Raw genomic sequence first — 6,901 nt, 5'->3', positions numbered from 1 at the left:
TTTTAACGAATAAATGGGAAATTTTTCATCAAGCTCTGTGCACTTCGCCGGCATTTGTAATTTAAATTTAAAAAAGGGGGGGGGCAAAGAAGAAAAAAAAATGGGAAACAAACCCTTTGAAACTTTGTTGGAACTGCTACAAACGGACACAATTTTTCTTAAATATCATAAAAGCTTATCCAACAAAAAATTCGAAACCAAATTTACTCTTTCTAATGTATTTAACGTTGAAAATTTTTGTGACAAACAAATCGTTTTGATCGGTCGCGGCCATTTCAAATAACTACACACGAATACTTTCTGTTTATTTTGATTGATATATTTTGTCTATTAACGTTCTCTTAACAAACTAAATATTAACTAAATCAATAATAAGAGTATCTAGTATCATTCTTTGAAATAATTCAGCTATGTTGTTCATAAAAGTATTTAAAGTATTATGCGACATTAAACATGCAAATTATCTGTTAGATCATTTAGTACAATTGACTAAGATTGAACACTCTCTTCAAATGATCGATTTAATCTGTTTAAAATAAAGTTATATTCATCGTTATTTCTAAAATAAAAATAAACTAATTCGAACGATTCATTAGTTCAAACTATTATTTTTTTTATTTCAAATAGAATTTTCTTAAACTTTTTACGGGAATATCGAACAAAATATAAATAAAATTGTTTCACAAGTTATTAATGGATGAAATTGTTATTCATTACCAATGAATTCAACTTTATCACATTGAAAGCAGTGTTCATGAATGATAAAACATAAATTGGTACAGCAATAAAATACATATAACTACATAACTAATTCGCTGCTAGTTTTACAATTAAACAGGGCAACGTTTCCTTCGTAGAATTATCTCCCATGCTTCTAATTTAAAGTTTTCACTTATGCGTTTATCTTTCAACACTTGGCTGACTTTAATTAACGAGATTAAAATTCGCGCTTGTTTATCGTTAAAACTTCAAATGATAGCAACTGAGTATACATAACTGAACGGAAGTTTCAAATACAAGTAACGAAGAGTGCGGAAATTTATCTTTGTCTGAAAGAAAGATTAATAAATGAACATCCAGATTTCTTTTTAACTGTTAATGAAATCCTTAATAATAGTAATTAAAGTAAGTAAAGTAAGTCTTGGTAGGCTGACCTAAATATTTTTTTCTTCTTAATATATATCATACGGATTGTGTGTTAATCTACAAATTCATATAATTTTTCTCAAATGTAATATACAACACCTTGAAAGTATCAATTAACGTGCCTCATAACTATAAAAACAGTGATGCAAAAAGTCTATCTAAACATTTGTAAGCGCTATCTGTATCTCGTACGTAACACTATCGCTCCTTATCGTCGTGTCCTGTCGTCCCTAGCAACCGTGAAGTTACAATCTGTAACTAAACGAACAACCTCTCTAAAACGAGAAAGGGGAGAGTGAAGGAAGCGGGTGACAAAAGGAGCCAGCGACTAGTTGAATCATCGTGCTTGAAGAGGCGCATTGAAAACGTTTTACCTTGAAAACGCCCATGCATCTCGGTTGTTGTGTTGTTTAGCTGACAATCCGCTGGTAATCCAGCGAACGGACGGTGGTTTCGCAGTCGTCAGAACGGCTAAAGTTTTGTACTAAACTAATGTCCTCATCACTAGTCTACCGAATACGTGTCCCATGAAGTTTACCAAGAGTCGTACCATGTTAACTTTGTGGTCCATAGCATGTTTTCCCTTCGCAACAATAGAAAATTGTAATCGTTAAGTAGTAAAGAAATATTTCGCTCAATGTTCCCATCTCTTTCACGGCTATGGAAATCTATGCTACGTACGGTATAGTAAATAAAAATGTCAATCATCATGCAATTTAATTACGACGCAATTAAAATCGACGAATTTATTTTCGATGATGTGTGCAATTATCTCTTCGTACAACCAAGCGTTAACTTGAAATGGAACAACGAACAATATCGAAAAAAAACTTGGGGAAAAAATACATGAATAAAATATCTTTCACGCATCGATATCCAAATCGTCATTGCTATCGCAAAACCACGCGTCATCTTTTTCCTCTTTTGCAATCAAATCTGGCAGAGATCGTTAAGGACTCTCGAACACGAGGCGAACGGAAATGCGACGCGATGGAATCAATAACCGACAAAAAAACTGTGAACGATCGCGGAAAAAAATTCGCAAATTAATCGGGTATCGAAACTCGATGCCTGTGCGAAATTCTGAATCGAATTGGAACGCAGCTCTTCAACATTTCAGGTTTCCATTTTCGCGACCGTTTTCTCGTTTCTTTCGATATTTCGCGTCCGGCATTCGCGCTTGTTGCTGGTGAAAACCAATTCTCTTCAGATCCTCGAATAAACAGACACGTGATGTGCCAAATATGTCAAAATTAGTCACCTGTCGAGAATGCAAGGAAGCTGCAGATCGTTGTGAAAGAAGACGCAAATCGAATAAGGGAACGTGATATCTGCACTGTAATTCTGAATCGATTTCGTGTGAAAGGCTGCACTGAATTAGAACTCGATCGTTAATATCTCATTATAGTAGTTGATAGAATTAAAAGTAATCAACCACAAAAAAAGAAAGGATAATTGGTGAGCTCGTACTAAACTTTACTAAGTGCCGAAAGTACTTATTAGTTACACTTCATGTTGCGACCTCTCAACTATGTTGCGATCACTAAAATTGTAACTGTTCGGCTGGGGTCGCGAACCTTGGACGATATTAACGCTCAAGATAGGGGAAAATTAAAAAATTCTAGTATGATTGTGATTTGTATGTTTGTTTGAAGAGTTCCAATAGGATTGTAATTTATCTTGTAATTATAAGATTTGTAGAGGTTTATGTGTAGAGGATGGTTGGTCGGTGAGGTTTAATGACAAGATAGTTCGTTCTTGAAATCGTCGAATATATTTAAAATAATAAATTAGTATACAGGCTATATTCGCTGAGACGCTCGTACAGTGTATAAGTCGTAAAATAGGATCGCTAATGACTCGCTAATTAGATCCCTGATAATGTCTGAGGTTGGAGGTTGGAGGGGGTTGAGATCGGGGTCGGAACCAGCATGAAGTATCTGGGCCTGACCCTCGACAGTCACTGGACCTTCGGTGCTCACTTCGAGCGCCTGGCACCGTCTGTTGGGGCGACGGCGAATGCCTTACGACGTTTTCTGTCTGGGCTGGGCGGGCCTGACGTCGGAGTGCGCTGGCAGTACGCCTGTGTCGTGTAAAGTTAAGGTAAACAGTAAGGAACTTGTTAATTTCCGAAAAGGAGATAAAGTTCTTTTTATTTTTTTACTCAATTTATACAATTTTTTCGGTTCGCGATGATACACTTTCGATACTTGGATTAGTTAAGAATTTTTTTATTAGACTGACTGGATGATTTTGAAGGGAGCATTTATATTCTTCCATTCGTTGGAGTGGGAGAAGGTTTTGTTTATACTTAGTGTAAAATTCGGAGAACGGCTGGAGTGATCGAATGCCACTCAGGCGGCTGAGAACGGGTGCTGACCGGACGGTCACACGCGATAAGGCGTTCGGAATTTCGGTTTGTTATATACAGTTGCTCGAATTTCGTCTGTGACATTCCCCCCTTCTTAGATTGAACTTGATCCCTCAAGTTTTCTTCAGAAGACTTTTGTGGAATCGGACTTGACGTGGCTTGAAAATTACAGCTGATTCCTCCTCTTCATCTGAGTGGTATGTGTTGGTTGGAATATAGATGTTGGGTGTTGAGCCCAGGGTGAGTGGTACTGGTGGGGCTGTCGCATTGTGGCTGTTGATTACAGTTTCATTTCGGCAGCAAAATAAATTGATACATAATTTGTTCGGTATACATTTCCTGATGCATTTGAATACCCCTATTTTGTTTAATCCATATATATCTAGTATGCCTAATGCTATGTACCCTAATATCTGGAGCGTGGTTAGTCCCCAATACTGTATATTTTTAATTCTGTGTTCGAAATTAAGAGTTTCTATCTCGTCGCCTATTTTATCGATCGTTGTTTTATAGCCTTGTAAATTATCTATTATTTTCGGTGCTCGCTCGAGTTTATCTAATAAATGAGTGAAACTATCGTTTGTTTTGAGCGCTAGGGTTTTTGTTTTGATTTCGTATATGACTTCGTTTTTTGTTTCGCCTATACGCATGTGTTCGTCTTTGTACAATATATCGCAAGAAGTGTTAGCTCTTATGATGGAAGGCTTGTCAAGTTTTTGTAAGGTATGTTTCGTTTGGCAAATTGTGTCTATTTCTATCGGATTTGCTGGTATCGCAATGTAACAGTTGCTAGTTTTGAGCGGTATAAAGCTAATGTCTTCAATCTTAAGTACAGTTATTTGACAATGTTCAATGTGTGGTTTGAAATTTATTATTTCGCTGCGACAATCGGTTTTTGAATTTCTGTCATGGATTGGTAGTGTTTGTTTGCATATAGTGGTTCCGGCTCGATTCTTACAAAGTTTGTTGAAATACTCGATATCAGCGTTTATAAATGAAAGACCTGAAGTTAAATATATCTGATGTTCGACTACTGGAGCCAAAAATACTCCATTTCTTTTACTCGGGATAGGATATACTTGTAATATGTTCCATTCTGTGTTAGAGACTAAAGGTACTATGATTTTGAAAAATATTTTGTCATCTATTGTGAAGATTTTAAGATCACTGATGTCGAGTATGAATTGAAAATGTTCGGTTTTGGCAGAAATCGCGGTGTTGTACATCTGGCTACCTATTGCCTTGGCGTAATTTTCTATGAATTCATTGGGGTCAAGTATTTGTGGACTAATTATTCCTTGTTTGCCTAATATCATGACGTTAAGTATTTCATCTAATTGGAAGTGTAAAGTTTGCATCGCGGTGTCGACTTTCATGATCATCTTAAGCACAGATCTATCGATATTTTCCTGCTGTTGTAATTTTAATATATCACTATATGATCTCTCTAAGTGGTTTAGGTTTTCTGAGTTTACAATTTTTCTAATAAGTGCTGTTTGATTAGCTATTATGGTCTTGATTTTATTATTATCATCGAATAGTTTGTCCATATTTTTGTTTATGAGCGTAAGATCATCATCGTCGAGAGTCCCGAACAGACTTTTCGATACGGAACCTATGATGTTAAGCAAACCTCGTGTGCTCCGGGTATGTGTTAACGCTTTCAAGTGTTTTGCGAGTTGTTTTAGGTTATTGATGCGATTTTGTAATCCGCCTAACTCTTCGACGTATTGTTTGCTGATTGCACGTGAGTCTATTGTTAATTTATATGATTCTATTGCGCTTATCTGTTCGTATATGTCGCTAGTGTCTAATCCTACTATTACATTGGCAGTGTCGCTGTATAAATATCCTTTTCCTATGTTTTCTACGAATACAGAGTTTCCTTCTAATGGTGTAATATTTATTTGCGCGGATACTATTCCGGCAAAGAGGAGCGTCGACCTGGAAAGTAAGGTTTTAAACGATTACCGTGTATCTTTTTGTCTTGAATCAGATAGTATGGAGTACATACTTTATCAATCGTGTACGGTCCTAACCATTCCACATCAAGTTTATGCCTTTTATGATCGTTATGTATTAAAACAGAGTCTCCTTCTTTGAAAACTGATTGAGGTTTTATAATTTTACGTTTTTGATCGCGCTGATATCGCTGTTTACTTTTGATCAATGTTTCGCGAGCGTGTCGGAGTCTAGAGTCCCATTCCTTTTTGCGGAACGTGACTTCGTCTGCGTATGTGCGTTGGGGATTCTTGTATATTGTGGAGGGAAGATTGGCTTGGTGTCCGAATGTGAGTTCGAATGGCGTGTAACCAGTAGAGTCGTGTATCATTGTGTTATATGCAAGGCATACAAAGTTAAGTTGATCGTCCCATTCTTCATCCGAATTTCGCTGTATCGATTTTAACATGTCTGTTATTACTGCGTGTGTCCGTTCTAACGATCCGTTACTTTGTGGGTGGAAGGATGTCGTTTTGATATGTTTGATTTTGAACGCGTCTTCGTACTGTTGCATTAAACTAGATATAAAATTCTGTCCGCGGTCAGTTAATATCTTTTTTGGAGCGGAAAAGATGTAAATGTAATGATTCAAGAGTGCGTTCCAAATTGTTTCCGTTTGCTGAGTTTTTAGTGGTACGAGTATTAAGTATTTTGTCAATTCGTCATGTATGGATAGAATGTACTGATTGCCTTTTTTCGTCTTTTTCAGTGGGCCTAATAAGTCCATAGCAATTTTATCGTTTGGTTCGAGGGGTGTGTCGGTGATACAAGGTTCTTCGCGCGGTCTGATACGTGTAGTTTTAGATGTTTGACAGGTGTCGCATGATTCTATATGTTGTTGTATACGTTTCATCAAATCTGGTACTCTGTGCCGTTCACGAATGCGATCTTATGTCTTTTGTATACCGGGGTGTCCTACTAAATCGTGATTTTCTTTCAATAATTCGTCTATTTCTTCGTCGCTATATGTTTGAATTGGTTCCCATGCAAAATTTAATTCTTTTACGGTGTCGTTCAGGAATAGTAAAATTTGTTTGATCGCGTTCTTTTCGGTCTCTGTGAAACTGTCGTCGCCTATACCTATCTTTTCGTTTATATGAATAATTTCGTCTAATTTAGTTAACCATTCGATTCTGTCGTAATTTCCTAGCTCTGTTTTGGATAATTGATAGAAAGATTTACGGTTCGGAGTCATTTTGAGAATTTTGGGTAACGCGTCGGTAGATTTTTCCCAATCGTGATATTTTTTATCGAGTTCTATGTTCAAATTTTCGCGTCGTCTGGTCAGAACATGTATTCTAGATAGTGCGTCGGCTGCAGTATTATCTTTTCCTTTCGTGTATTCTATGTCGTATTCGTATTCTTCTAGTTTTAATCGCCATC

Source organism: Bombus vancouverensis, chromosome 12, assembly GCF_051014615.1.
Source record: "Bombus vancouverensis nearcticus chromosome 12, iyBomVanc1_principal, whole genome shotgun sequence".
Taxonomy (NCBI): Eukaryota; Metazoa; Arthropoda; class Insecta; order Hymenoptera; family Apidae; genus Bombus; species Bombus vancouverensis.
Note: the sequence above shows the minus strand (reverse complement) of the source record.